Here is a 15020-nt window from a genome sequence, read left to right as displayed (position 1 = left end):
GCCCCCCCCCCCCCCCAGAAGAGGGCAGGGTCCTGGCAGCCTCTGGCAGGGCCGCAGGGCCAGAATGTTCTGTCTGTGCTGAGAGTCAGCGTGTCTCCTTGGGTGCAGCCCGAGGCTTGCCCTTGATGGGAACGCACCTCCTCTGGGCAGTGCAGTTGGCGCCAGAGTGCCCTGCCTGGCCCCCCACGACGGCCAGTCCCAGGCTTTCAGGGTGCAGGTCTGAAGGGGTGACCCTCAAGTCGAGCCCAGGGAGGCCACTCCGCACAGCCCAGCCCAGCCCAGCTCCAGGACAGGCTGAGCCAGCACTCGCATTCACTCACCTTGGCAAGACCCTTGAGCCTTAATGCAAGTGAGTCACGAACCCCAGGCCAGCTCGGAACCAGGCAGGGGAGTGCAGATGGGGAGGTGGCAGCTGGGCGTGCCAGGACTCCCCTCTCTGTCCCAGAGGTGGTGTCTGGAGGACCCAGAGAGTGGAGCTTGGACTAGCCTGTCTGGGTTCGGCTTAGTTCTGCCATCAGAGAGGCAGCGCCTGAGGCAAGTTACTCACCTTCCTGGTGCCTCCATTTCTTCTTTAAAATGGACAAGATAACATCCACCTCCTGGGATTGTTGTGAGGGTTAAAGGGATTAATTCCTGTGAAGAGCTTAGAGTAATAGCATGTAGTGAGCACTCAGTAATAACCATTATTCTCCGGGAGTAAGAACCAGTGTCCACAAGGGTGTCAGAAGCACCTTACTTCCTTTCCTTTTGCACCTTCCTTCTGAAACCCGAGAGGTTGCCCAAAGCTGCTTCTACACTGTCAGGGAGAAAAGACAGCCAGCACGCACCAGCTCCCGTGGTCAGAGGCGCACCTGTAGACTGCGCTGTGGGAGCGAAGCCCTAGCTCTGCTTTAGGAGAAGAACTCACCTGAGGAGGAGATGTTCAACCTGTGGCTGGCTCGTGAGCCTCTGCGCTTTTCCACTTTTAGAGTTAACTTTATGATCGCTCAAAATTCAGAGAATATCAGCATTCTGCAACTATTCCCAAGAGTTTTCGGTTGACATTTCTACATAAAATGTATGATTTTATGCAGGAAGGACAGGTCTCTAAGTGCATTTAGGTGTCTGTCTCTCTCTTTTTTTAAAAAAATATATTTTACTGGTTTTTTGGGTTTTTTTTACAGAAAGGAAGGGAGAGGGACAGACAGTTGGAAACATCGATGAGAGAGAAGCATCGATCAGCTGCCTTCTGCACACCCCCCTACTGGGGATGTGCCTGCAACCAAGGTACATGCCCTTGACCGGAATCAAACCTGGGACCTTTCAGTCCACAGGCCGACGCTCTATCCACTGAGCCAAACCCGTTAGGGCTGTCTGTCTCTTCTTACAGTAGCTGTGCTACCAATCCCCACCTCACTGTTTTCAGAGCCTGACTTGGATGTACATAAAATTCATGTAACTGGAAGATACATGTCAATCTTGGTGCATCCATTCAGCCGTCTACTCAACAAGCATTTATTAAGCATCTACTATATGCCACATTCTATGTTAGATGCTACTGAGGCTGTAAGGAGGCAGGTCAGGGCCCTGTCCTGGGGAGTCTATAACCAGTACACAACACGCACACACATGCTGGGATAGAATACATAAAAGAAAAACAAACACAGAAGGTATCCTGGCATGTTCACGTCAGGATTAGCTAATTAGCTTGAAATTATAGAATCAAATCTTATAACATTTCTGAATGTAGACATGTTCTCTGTTGAGCAGCTCAGAGGCCCATTCACAAGTCATCTGGGGGAGTTTAAGGCTTGGAGAAATCCGCAGGCATACAAACCACATCCGACAAGCCAAACAGTGGTAATCAGCTGAGAAAAGGAAAGAACCTGTCTCCTCAGACAAATGCTTTCTCAGATTACGATGGAAAGCAAACACGAGAATTCAAAAATAGAACCACATTCCCTTTCATAACCGCCGTTTACGATGACAGCCCGAATTAGTGTAACCTCCTCGTGGACTTCTTGTACCATGAAAACGCTCTGCTCTCAGGAAACAAAAGGGCACTCTAGTCCTTTAGAGAAAAGGGATTGTTGTCACAAGCAACCTGTTGCCTGGCAACAAAACAGCAATGCCTCACACCTTTCTCCCAGCCGTGGAAGCACACAGCCTCACCCTCCCCTGCTCATTCCTCCTGACTTACAAACGCAGGGTTCTTTTAATAGGGTCTGTGGTTGGAAGAACTGCGTTCACAGTTGTAGTTTAAAACATGAGTCATTCTGAAGTCCTGTCAATTGCTAAGAACATAATCAAGTGGTCAGAGCCCGTGAAAAAGCCACGACATAAGACAAGAGGACACTGGGCTGGTTCCTTTTCTTTTCTTTTTTAACTCTACTGAAGGTTTCTCAGAAGTGTTGCTCCTTTGCCCCTTAGCCAAGGGCATCAGGTCGGTCCTCTCCTCTGGCTTTCACACTTAGTGTGAAAATGGATGCCCTGGCCGGTTTGGCTCAGTGGATAGAGTGTCGGCCCGCGGACTGAAAGGGCCCAGGTTCGATTCTAGTCAAGGGCATGTACCTTGGTTGTGGGCACATCCCCAGTGGGGAGTGTGCAGGAGGCAGCTGGTTGATGTTTCTCTCTCATCGATGTTTCTAACTCTCTATCCCTCTCCCATCCTCTCTGTAAAAAATCAATAAAATATATGTTTTTAAAAGAAGAAAAAAAAAGAAAAGAAAGTGGAATCACGCACCACAGCATCCAATTCTAACTCCACTGGGGCAAACCCCAGTCCGTTTCAATGCCTCATTCATGCCATTGCCCAGTGTTCCGTCAAAGTGAGCAGTTCCTGTCCCTATCGGATGTGTGTGTCACAGAACCATGGGGCACGGTGTTTGGAAGTGCGTTGCTAACCAACAATGTATAGAACAGAGTGTATTGACTCAGTGATATGACTCACAGATAAATGACTTCACCCTGCGGACCTCACACTGGGTGTGCCACTGCTGTGGGTTGACTCAGTGCTTAACCCTTCCAGGTACGGGGAACTCCTCTCGCCTCCTTCGTCCTTGGTGGCAGGCGTTTCTGAGCGGTGGCCAGGGGCCCCGTGGAGGGCACTGCGGCTGGGGCGGATGGCCCGGCGGGTTACCTAGTCTCAGAGCAGGGTTGGTTGTTTCTCCATGTTTGCTCCGCCAGCAACAGGGGCACTGATTGTGGGCAAATGCAAATTGCAGCAATTCGGCAGTTCGATGTATGATGGAGCTGTCACTCCCTCCCATGTGTTACCTTTCCCAAGCAGGCGTTTCAGTGTGTTTTTCTTGTCAGCGTTCTGAGGTCCTCGCCCCCTCCCCTCGCTGAGGGCGGGGATGGTGGGGAGTTCTGTCCGTCTGCAGAGGACGGTCCAGGAAAGGCTTGTAAACACTCAGGGAACCCTTGTCCCCCCCCACCTCCCCGCCATCCCCACACCACCAACACTGACCCCTTCAGCTGCAACCATGAAGGACATATTCCCCAGTTTCTTTGTGATTTGATGACTTGTCATTTTCTTCCAATCTTCTTTGCTTTCAGTCGACTTGCGGCAATAGCAAAGGCCAAAGTATTTAATTGGGCTCTGAAATGCGGGCCTAATTTCATTGCTGCTAATGGAGGGCTGATGATTCCCGCAAGAATGAAGAAGAATTTGTAGTCACAAGCTGGCCCAAGACGAAAGTAGGTTTGGTTTGTTTTTTTTTAAAAGACATTATTTTTAGAGTATTTTTAGGTTCACAGAAAAATTGAAGTGAAAGTACAGAGATTTCCCATATACCTCTGTTCCTACATATGCATACCCTCCCCCACTCTCAACACCTCCCACCAAACGGTACATTTGTTCCACACGATGACCACACACTGACACATCGTCATCACCCAAAGTCCATAGTTTACAGCAGGGTCACTCTGGGTGTTGACCGTCCTGTAGACAGGTGTATACTGACACGTGCCCATCATGGCAGTGCCATCCAGGGCCATTTTATTGCCCTAAAAATCCTGTGCTCCACCTACTCATCTCTCCCCTCCCAGCCCCTGGGACCCTGATCCTTTTACTGGCTCCAGTTTTGCCTTTTCCAGAATGTCATAGAGTTGGAATCACACAGCGTGCAGCCTCTTCAGATGGGCTTCTTCCAGGGCTTCTTCCACTAATCATATGCGCTTGCATTTTCTCTGTGTCTTTTCATGGCTTGGTAGCTCATTTCTTTCTAGCGATGAACGATAGTCCATTGTCTATATACACCAGTTTATTCATTCTCCGATTGAAGGACATCTGGTTGCTTCCAAGTTTGAATAAAGCAGCTATAAATGTCCACGTGCAGGATTTTGTGTGGACATAAATCTTCACCTCCTTTAGGTAAATACCAAGGATCACCGTGGCTGATTGTGCGGTGAGAATGATCAGTTTTGTAAGAAATCACCAAACCGTCTTCCAAAGTGACTGTACCGTTTTGCATTTCCACCAGCGGTGAGTGAGAGTTCCTGTTCCACATCCTTGCCAGCATTTGGTGTTGTCAGTGTTTGGGATTTTGGCCATTCTCATGGGTATTCCTTTTAATTTGCATTTCCCTGATGACAGAGGAATGGAGCATCTTTTCCTATCTTCCTTGCCACCTGGATATCTTCCTTGGTGAGGGGTCTGCTAAGGTTTGGCCCGTTTTTAACCAGGTGGTTTGTTTGCATGTTGGGGGGAATACTTGTAAGGAGTAAGTTAATCTCTTCATCATCTAAACGCCCAGATGTGTCGGCTGTGCCCCTAGACCCCAGGACCCGCCGCTGTCCCCTCTCCCCTGGGTGACCTCAGCAAGCACGTTACAGCTCTCATGCTCAGTTTTCTTCCCATAAAAATTAAGATCATAACAGTCCTTGTGTCTAGATCAGATTGTACAGATTAAGTAAAATGACATTGATAATGCCCTCAGCACAGTGCCTGTCATAAGGTAAGAGCTCAGGAAACATTACTCTTTATTAATAAGAAGCGAACCGTAGAGTGGCACTATCAAATGAACCTGGACTTTAGAATAGGCGTGTTGACCGGTTTGGTTTGTATATTGGTTTGCTAGGAACGCCGTAACAAAATACCGCAGACTGGGCTTAAATAGCACATTTCTTTTCTCACCATCACAGAGAATAGGACTCTGAGATCAAGCTTCCGCAGGCTCGGTTTCTTCTGAGGCCTCCCTCCTGGGCTTGCAGACGCCGCCTTCGCTGTGTGACTCCCTTCAATATTCTATATGCATATCTATACTATACATTTCTATATAGATATCTATATCCCGCTCTTAATACGGACTCCAGTCCTATTAAATTAGGGCCCACCACAATGCCCTAATGTTAGTTTAATGACCTCTTTAAAGGACTTACCCCCAAATATAGTCATATTCTGGGGGGTTAGGATTTCAGCATATGAATTTGGGGGACATGCGGGGAGGAGGAGACACAATTTAAACTGTAGCCGCCTGGACAATCCATCTACTTTTGTTTGGCTTTTTCATGGCTATGAGCTGAGCTTTGAAGAGACCAGGAAAGGGAATCCTCTCTGCCCTGCTCTGCCCATTCTGTGCTCCACTCCCCAGGGCTTGGCGCCGGGAGCTGGCACTGGGAGCTGGCACAACAGAAGCTGCCTTGTGAAATGGAATCCAGAGTGCACAGCCCATGCGCTGTGGGTTAAATGTATCCCCCAAATTCAAATGTCAGAGTCCTAATGCCCAGGCCTCAGAAGGCCACCCCATTGGAGATGAGGTCCCTTCGAGGTGATCGGCGTTCAGATGAGGTCGAGTGTGGGCTCAAACCCAATATGACTGTTGTCATCACAGGGGGAAGTTTGGACCCAGAGGCGCACATACAGGAAGAGATGCAGACTCATCGACAAGCCAAGAGGGAGCCCGGAGCAACCTCCCCTCAGCCTCAGGAGGAGCCAGCCCCGCCGACACCTGGGCCTGGACGATCCTGGGGGACCGTGAGGAAACAGTGTCTGTTGTGTAACCGCCCAGACTGGGGCGCTTGGTGCCAGCCCTAGCAGGGCCGCCTGTGTTTCCTCGCTCACTGACAGCGTCTCACGGTTGCTAGGGTGAGCTGGAGGTGCGACGATGAGGATACACGATTCCTATCCTTTAGGCTTTGGGGTGGTGGGTGCGGGGAGCACAGTTACTTAAAAAAACCATTTGGGTGCAGTGTGGCTGGTGTTCCATTGCCTTGTTTTTCTGGAAATACATTTTCAGCTTTTATTTTAAGTTGGTGGCAAAACACTGACTTCTGCCCAGAAGGAATCATTCTCTGCAGAACGGGGCGAGGGGCTGTTGGGCCTCCCTCAAGCCTCCCGCCTCCTGCGCCCTGGCCTATGCCCCGTCCACCTGGCCGCCCCGTCCTGCCCCCACAGAGTCCTGGGGAAGGAGAACCAGGGCCTGCGCAGCTCGGTCCGCCCCACCCGCCTGCCTCCAGCAGCCCAGTGACCCCCAGTTTCCGAAGAGAAGTCCAGCTCCCGCAGTGGCAACACCCTGGCCCAGCTCCTGTGTCGGCCACGGCCACGGCCACGGCCACGCTGGCCTCCCCCCGGCCCGGGCCTCGGCTTGCGGTTCCTCCTGCCGGCATCTCTTCCCTCCGTGCACCCGGTCAGCCCGCCTCCCTCCCTTCACGTCTTGTTTATTTACCATTTCCGGTAGAGCACTTTCCTCAAGGACCCACGTCAGGGCGAATCTCCCCACATTCACAGCACTGACACCACGGATGTCTGTCTTCTTATGGGAGGCGTCACTTCTCACTAACGTGCGCCATTGATACTGCTGAGCTCTCTGAAGCATGTCTGTGTCCGGTCACTGCAAGGCCCTCGGCGCAATCGGGGCTCAGGGACCACTGGTTGACAGAATCGGTGAATGAACGAGGGAGGGTCACGCTGACCGTTAGACTTTCCAGCCTGGGAGGCAAGCTGTAATGTTTGAAAATAGTAAAGCATTGGTGACCATGGGCAGCGTCGGCACAAATTTGAGTGTTACTGTGAACACAAACTTGGCAAAGTTGTTTGTTGTTCAGTAACTCTTCTTACCGGTGAAAGTTAATTTCTTCCTCCCACTCTGTGAATCTATTTCCTGGATATTTACTAACCGTCTATTCACTACAAAAGTCTCTCATCCACAGTTAGAGAATTTTTAAGTAAGTCTGAGTTTCACTTTTTAAAATAATCAGACAAGTTACTAGATTTCACTGTTAGGCTAGGGATTTTCTAGGCCTTTCTAACTTAGTTTAAATTAGTTGATTGAGTGAAGGACTGTAGGTCAAAGGTGTGCCTGCTCCATAATTTATCTACCAAGTGTGTATTGGCCTGTGCTGGGGTAGAGGGTTATGAGTCTCGAGGCCTGGCCCTGGTGGGGCTGCTGACCTACCACCGGGCACATAAAGGTACACAAACGTTACCGCGGCCAGATAAGGGCTTGCAGAGAACTGTGCACATGCTGTCACCTTCACGGCAGATGGAAAGCCCGAGACTTGCACAGTGACCCAGCTCACCCCGTTTCAACAGGTATCACGATTGGAGAAGGAAATACACTGAATAGGACCAGGCTGTCTGCCCCTTTAGCAAAACCAATAACTAGATATTCATCCGTCCTGACCTTTTAGGAAGAGCAAGCTGATGCTGTCGGCTCCCATGAGAACATCACTGCTGCTCCTTGTCCTGTCCCCGTGCCCCTACCCCTTCCTCCGGGCCGGGCCTTTCCCCGGGGTTTAGTGATTGCTTCACTCTACGCTTGGTCTTTTGGCACTGAGCTCCCTAAGGGAGGGGGACTAATATTCCCCAAATCGCCTGACTTGTCGGCCATCCTCCTTGATTTCTGTTGAAAATACAACATAACTAATTTCCTGTTTAGATCTTTAAGAATTTGGAGTGAATGGGGAAGCCAGAATCTTAAGATACAGATTCAGTCTTTCAATTAGGTTTGGGCAGTATATCCCGCACCTATCTAAGCAGCAGGGAAATTGGGAGGAAATAAAAACGTTAAGCCATTCTTCTGGCTACAGGCACACGCTTTACTGGCCGCCTCTGTTCTGACCCCATCGGGTAGGATTGCTCAGGTGAGGCAGAATGTCTTCTCGGTGGCAGTCAGTCGGAGGCCAGGAGGAAGTGAGAGTCAGACCTCAGGAGGAGGAGGGTCTGTGCAGGGGCCAGGAGTGTGCCCCAGAGCTGATGTGTAGGAACTTTTCTTTTTTAAAAAACAGGAGACACCTTCTCAGTTCATTTCAAATGACCTCAAACATTGCTTAGCCCGGAGTTGCTCAGTGATTACAGGTCTGAGAGGCGCTCCATATGGATTGGTCACCCTGGAAAATTTAAAATTCTTCTTTTCTACTAATTTATACATTCCAGCAGCTGATACATAGCTTGGTGGGAGGGGAGGGAATTGGGAGAAATGTAGGCCAATGAGAGGGAACTGAATGAGGGAACTTCTGGGAAAACTCTTTTTTTTTAAAAATATATTTTATTGATTTTTCACAGAGAGGAAGGGAGAGAGATAGAGTTAGAAACATCGATGAGAGAGAAACATCGGTCAGCTGCCTCCTGCACATCTCCCATTGGGATGTGCCCGCAACCAAGGTACATGCCCTTGACCGGAATCGAACCCGGGACCCTTCAGTCCGCAGGCTCTATCCACTGAGCCAAACCGGTTTCGGCAGAAAACTCTTTAAAAAAGGCCATATCACCTTTTGCCCTTCTGCCTTCCCTGACAGGATTCTAGAAGCTGAGCATTTACCTTGCAGTCACCTGGCAACCAGCGTTGGGGACAAAAGCCACAGGCAAAGGATCGCTGAACAGAAGGCTAGAAGGAGCCGGATGGCCCCCAGCTGCCCTCACACCTGAACGTCCATCCTCTGACTCCTGTGTGGGGCACAGAAGCCAAAGCCGCTGGGGCGCGCTGAGCCCGTCTGTCCAGGGTGACGTTACCCTCGCCAAGTGAGATGCCGGTGGTCCCACTGCGACACGGGACGCTTCTTCCAGATGTGAAGACGGGCTTGGTGCTTGATAGGATGCGCGGGAGGGCAGCTGAGTCAAAACTCATGGCTGCACTTCGCCGGGAAGGAAACTGGTTGGAAGAGAATCTAGTTCTTGCTCTTTCATTTCCACAAAGTCCAGGGACTGGTCACCCGTGTCGGGGCAGGGGACCTGGGGCCCACAGCACTGACAGGGACTCCGTTTACTTACTGTTGAGAGGGACATGGCCCAGGCCCAGCTCTCCCACTGCTGTTCAGGTAGCTAATGTGATTCCTGTGGCTGTACCTCTGCAGCACCTAGAGCACTTTTGTTAGGTTTAATTCTTTATTTTTATGTTTTATTGATTTCAGGGAGAGGAAGAGAGGAATAGAAAAACATCAATAAGAGAGAATCATTGATTGGCTGCCTCCTGGACATCTTCTCCTGGGGATCGAGCCTGCAACCGGGCATGTGCCCTGACCGGGAATCGAACCATGAGCTCCTGTTTCGTGTGTCAACGCTCAACCACTGAGCCACACCGGTCAGGCTGTTAGGTTTAATTCTTCAAGGTGCCTTTACACAGCTTTCCACGTGTGAAATGGTTAGGGATGAAAGCCTGTTCTCACAAGTGTGAGAGATGAAAGATTTGCTGTAAAGGCCAGCACTTTGAGAAAATTCTGGATGATATTATAGAAAAGTCTTGGAAAGTCTAGATCTACTCAATTCTCAGTGAATTGTATCTTTTTTTTTTTTTAATTTTCCTTCTGCTCAGTCATTGTCTGCTCAGAAAATCCAAACTAATTGAAATCTGAGCCCAGTTGTAAATTAGGAAGCTTGTTGGCTAAGAAAATAATAATAATCATGTGCCTCACAGGTGATCTTAGGTTTTGGACCAGCCACACGCGTACATAGCACATGTGGAGTCCATCAGCTGGTCCAAGGTGCCACGCTCATTCAGGGTCATCTTCGTCGTCAGTGCGACAAATGCCAGGCCGACAGCATTTCTTAGAGGATTGGCTTATGTTATCTTTTAAATACCCTAGCAGTGGAAGTATTGGCAAAACAGGGTTTTAAAAAATTACTAATGTATTTGAGCTTTCTTCTTTCAATAAAAGCACTGATAGGCATTCTCAATGTCCTTTCAAGAACCTATTGGAGATGATGCTTACACATTGTGGTTTAGGATTTAAAGGGAGGTTACAACAGTGCTCTGTGGTCCTGACGCTTCAGTGAGGGTGTGATCCGCAGACCCACACCAGGCTCAGACCCGCCACCATAACCTGCAGCGGCTCAGTTTGAAAGGCCTGTGTTACTGCGGAGTCTCGGTTCACTGTACCTGAGAGATCCAGGGCGGTGGCCAAGCTGGACGCAGGAGCTCCAGCAATGCCATCTGGCCTCCCCACCTCTCTCCCTTCAGTTGGTTGTACTTTCTTCCATTTTTACTTAACTTTCACCTGGGCCACGCTGACACCCTAAGAGTTGGAAGTCCGTTTGTAAGCTCCCCAAGAGTTAAAAAAAATAAAATGATACAGAATCAAGTCCCACTGGGGGAACTGAGAATGACTGTTGAAACCAGACACTGTGGATGAGAGATTTGCCTACTCACTGGCCATGTCCGGGTCAGACGCCTGAACCTAGAGCTGGGGTTCCAGTCAGCTCACCAACTGCGTGGACCAATGATGGGAACAAGTATTGGCTCTGTTCCTGGAAGAAGGGGAAAGAATGTTGGGTATAGTTAAGATATCACTGTTCTAGGCTCAACTAGCACTTTGTGGCTACAACGCCTTTCATTGTACTATTTTGTTATTTTTCTCTATTTCTTATTAAATTGTAAATGCCTTGAATTATGCTAAATTATGTCTTTAATTTTCCAAGGAACACGATTATTTGTTATGGCCACCTCTTCCCTCCTGACTCTCTGCTTTGGACAGTGACTAGTATTCAGCTGGCGCTCATCGAATGATATTTGAATGGATGATAGTACGATAGTGGCAAGAACTGCTGCAAGTTATTACTGCAAGTGACAAGGAGATGAGTGTTGGCGAAAGGCTTGCTACTTTCAGTGCATACCAATTCCTGGTTCCCTTTAAGGCAGACGGAGTATCTTCCATGTGATCTGAAATTATCTAACATTTGTAAGTTACAGGGTTCCTTTATAGCTTGTGGGCAGTTAACATCCCCCCAACATGGGTCAAAATTAAATACACCCATATTTGCACTTAATGACAAAACAAAAATAGACAAGAACAAGAAATACAACTATTAATATTAGGAAATAACGACATATTTTATTTTTTGAGGTTTTTAAAATTAAGGTTAAAAAATGAGGTAGAATTGACCATCATAACCTTTTTAAGAGCACAGCACAGCCGTGTTAACTGTGCGGACACTACTGTGCAACAGGTTTCTAGAACTTCCCGTCTTGCAGAACTGAAACTATGCTCATTGCATAGCAGCACCCCCCCACACCCCCCGCTTCTCCCCCTCCAGCCCAGCAAGCACCCTTCTACTTTCTGTTTCTAAGGGTCTGACTAGTTAGCACCTCAGATAAGAGGAATTGCTTCCACACACTTGCCTTTGTGTGGCTGGTTTGTTTCTCGTAGGGGTCACTGATGTCCGTGTCCTCTGGGTTCGTCCACGTTGTCGCATGTGGCAGGATTGCACTCTCTCTCTTCAAGGCTGAATAATACTCCACTGCGTGCATAGGCCACGTTCCCTTTATCCATTGACGGGCATTTATTTGCTTCCCCGTCTTGGCGATGGGGAATGATGCTGCGTTAACACCAGCGTGCCAGTCCCTTCAGACCCCGTCTCCAGTTCTCCCGGGTGGGCGCGCTGCAGTGGGTGCTGAGGGAGGTGGACCGTTTCCGAGGAAGCGCTGTCTTGTTTTCAGAGCATTGCAGTGTTTTACGTCCCCCAGTGGGGACGGGGCATTGGGGTCTCCACATCCTCACCAGAGCCTGTTCTTTCTGCTTTTTGTTTTGTTTTGTTTTGTTTTGTTTTGATGGAGACCATTCCTAAGGGGTATGAGGCGATATCTCATTCTGGCTTTGATTTGTTGAAAATGTACTGAAATGGTTTTCTGAACGGAGTTGCCATGTTCACCTAAAATGTCACTGTGATGAACATAATAGGTGTGGGGACCTGCCACCGGTACTGACCTCGTCCTGGCTGCCATCCAAGCTACAGGTGAAGTTTCAGGGACTTTTTACTGCGAGTTAAATGCTCCCCAATAGGCTCCATATTTACCGTGTGGTTTATTGGTGAGATGATTGGTCAGCTTTTGCTAATAATTATCTAGGCTTCTGAACGTGGAATTCAGCACTTTTACAAAATCCTGTTAAGACAATATAATCTCATGCCCTGTATTGCAGAGTTACACTTGCCTGAGTGAATGCAAATGCAATAAATAAGCCAGAATGGAAACAATGCAGTAATCACTGTAGCACTCGATCCAGACCATGCTAGTCCGAGCTTGCTTTCCTGACTCATTGCAGTTTGCTGTCCCTTCTCTTTACAGGCCATGGTCTCTCCCACGTGAGAGAAAGGACGTCGGGCGCTCTTCTTTCCCCAAAGGACGTGAGCTCTTTACTCTTGGACCTCATCGCACTCTGCACTCCCCGCAGTCCCCCCGGGTGTCTGTGCACATCTGTTCTTGCCCTCCGGGCTCTACTGGAGATGCACATTGAACAGCAAAGCTGCTCGCTTTGTGCAGTGTCAGTGTTGAGCCCCACACGGTCCCTGACGCAGTGATGTCTGACCCAGCCGTGTGGGTCTGGGCTGAAATTCCACCATGAACTTCTTTCCTGAAAATCCACATAATTCTGTGTATCTCCTTGAAACTTAAAGGAGTTGCTGGTGAGCTTCTCCGTGGAAGGACTTGTTTTGTTTGAAGTCCAAGGAGGCCACACAGGCCAGTCAGAGTTTGTTCTTAAGCAGAGGAAACCCCTGGAAGGAAGCACACGACGTGCGTGTGGATGAAATACAGGGTAAGCGATGCAGGTCTGAGCCTTGGCCAGTGAACACCGGGCCGTAGACATACTCCCTCGTTTCTAATAGTAATTTTTCACTTCTTGTTGTAAAAGTGAAAATCACAACAGAGCAAAGCTGTGGCCGTGCTCAGTACGTTGTCACGTGCTGTGGAAACGCGTCTTCAAGGACTAGCAACAGCGGGACCTACATACTAACAGCCGGCACCTCAACCGTGTTCTTTCTTGATGCGGCCGATGGGGTCAGCGCCACTGGGCAGAGGAGGAAACTGGGGTCACGAGGTCGCCCAGCTCCTCCACGTAGAGTTCTGTCTTGGACGCGGGGCTCTGGTGCCGCCTCCTTCGCTGTGCCCACACCGGCCTCTTTGGAGGAGAATCTGGACTTCACCAAAACCAGGAGGGTCCCGAGCTCCAGCCACGCTCTGGCAGCGCGCTTTCATTCCCGCTGAATATATTCCACCAGAAAGATGCTTGTCTCCTCTGGCCCGTGTCCCCGGCCCTCTGCATGCTCGCGCGTGCACACACACACACACACACACACACACATCCACACTCTCACACGCTCACAGCCTAGAGAACAAGAACAGGGTGTGTTGCCGAAACCAGTTTGGCCCAGTGGATAGAGCATTGGCCTGTAGACTGAAAGGTCCCAGGTTCGATTCCGGTCAAGGGCATGTACCTGGGTTGCGGGCACATCTCCAGTAGGAGATGCACAGGAGGCGGCTGATCGATGTTTCTCTCTCATCGATGTTTCTATCTCTCTCCCTTCCTCTCTGTAAAAAATCAATAAAATATATTTTTTTAAAAAAAGAAGAAGAACAGGGTGTGGAGTCCCTGTCTGCTCCAATCTCACCTTCCCACAGAGCCGGCCAGGAGTCCATGCTTTGTGGGGGCCATGTGTGTGTGCGTGTGTGTGTGCGTGTGTGTGTGTGAGTGTGCGCGCGCGCACGTGTGTGCAAGAAATCTCCATCAGAGCAGGGATGGGCAGCTGCCACAGGCCACCTCAGCAATTCCCACGATGCCCGGGAGCTGCAGGGTCTCAGGGTCCTTGGCCACGGCTTCCCTGCCCTGGGAAAGCTCACCAGCTCTGGTTCCGGGCCTGCCAGCCAGTAAATATTTATTAGAGGAAGTGGTGACTGCGTTTGTTCACTGAGTAGCTGCTCTGTTCCACACACTGTTAATAATCATGGTTACGGTTTCCTGGACACTCACCTTTGTGGGAACTGACTCTCATTAATACCGCAGTGACTCCAGGCGTGGTGACTGTACAGGCGACAAGGCAGGTAGCCCAGGATCTTGCTCAGGTTTATACAGAGGGTGAGTGGTGAACCCTGGCCTGTTCCCTGCAGAGCCACCGGCCTTAGGCATGGACCTGGGGCCAGATACTCTCACACCAGGTGTGAGGGGTTGAATTGTGGGCCTCCCCCGAAAAGATACATTGCAGCCCTGGCCCCAGTACCTCTGAGTAAGACCTTATTTGGAAAGGGGGTCATTGCACGTGTAATTAGTTAAGGTAAAATGAGGTCCGATGGAAGCAAGGTGACTCCTTAATCCAATATGGCTGGTGTTCTTACAAGAAGGAGAGAGCAGCTGGGTGAAGATGAGGCAGAGACTGCAGTGATGTGGCCACAAGCCAAGGACTGCCCGGGGCTACAGGAGCTGGGAGAGACCGGGAAGCTCCCGCCCACAGGTTTCCCAGGAAGCACAGGCCTGCGACACCTGCCTGGGCTCTGCCTCTGGCTCCGGAACTGGGAGACGGTGCATTTCTGTTGTTTCAAGCCACCAAGTGTATGACACGTAGTTACCGCAGCCCTGGGAATGCATGCGCCAGGTGGTGCAGTGTTTAATGGAGGCAGATAGGGAGCTCTGAGGAGTCTCTGCTCTACAGGAAAACAGCCGGGGAAACGGACAAGGAGGAAGGGAAGCTTGCAGCCTTTGTGCCTAGTCCTCCAGAGTGAGGAGGTGGGTGGGGGCGCTGGGAAGGTACAGGCCCAGGCCAGGGCAGGGGCGTCTGCATGGCCTGGGAGAGCCTGACGCCCCTGGGTGAAGCCCTGGTGGGGAGAGAGACCGGT

At 50.0% G+C, this 15020-nt stretch overlaps 1 long non-coding RNA gene across 4 annotated transcripts in view; it reads left to right on the top strand.

Moving 5' to 3' along the window:
* The window catches only part of LOC107182118, a 23992-nt gene extending 10995 nt beyond the window's left edge, over window positions 1–12997 (top strand). The window contains exons 3-6 of one of the 4 annotated variants that reach the window (XR_001512840.1): window positions 5814–6067; window positions 6377–6608; window positions 8719–8988; window positions 12480–12997. This is a non-coding gene — a long non-coding RNA (uncharacterized LOC107182118). Of the gene's footprint in view, window positions 1–5813; window positions 6068–6376; window positions 6609–8718; window positions 9348–12479 lie in introns of those variants that run through there. The other 3 variants (XR_001512839.1, XR_001512842.1, XR_001512841.1) reach the window with 3 other exon arrangements.
* The last annotated feature ends 2023 nt before the right edge of the window (window positions 12998–15020 follow it).

Source organism: Myotis davidii, unplaced genomic scaffold (genome assembly GCF_000327345.1).
Source record: "Myotis davidii unplaced genomic scaffold, ASM32734v1 scaffold1494, whole genome shotgun sequence".
NCBI lineage: Eukaryota > Metazoa > Chordata > Mammalia > Chiroptera > Vespertilionidae > Myotis > Myotis davidii.
Note: the sequence above shows the minus strand (reverse complement) of the source record. Positions and strands in the feature narration are given on the sequence as shown.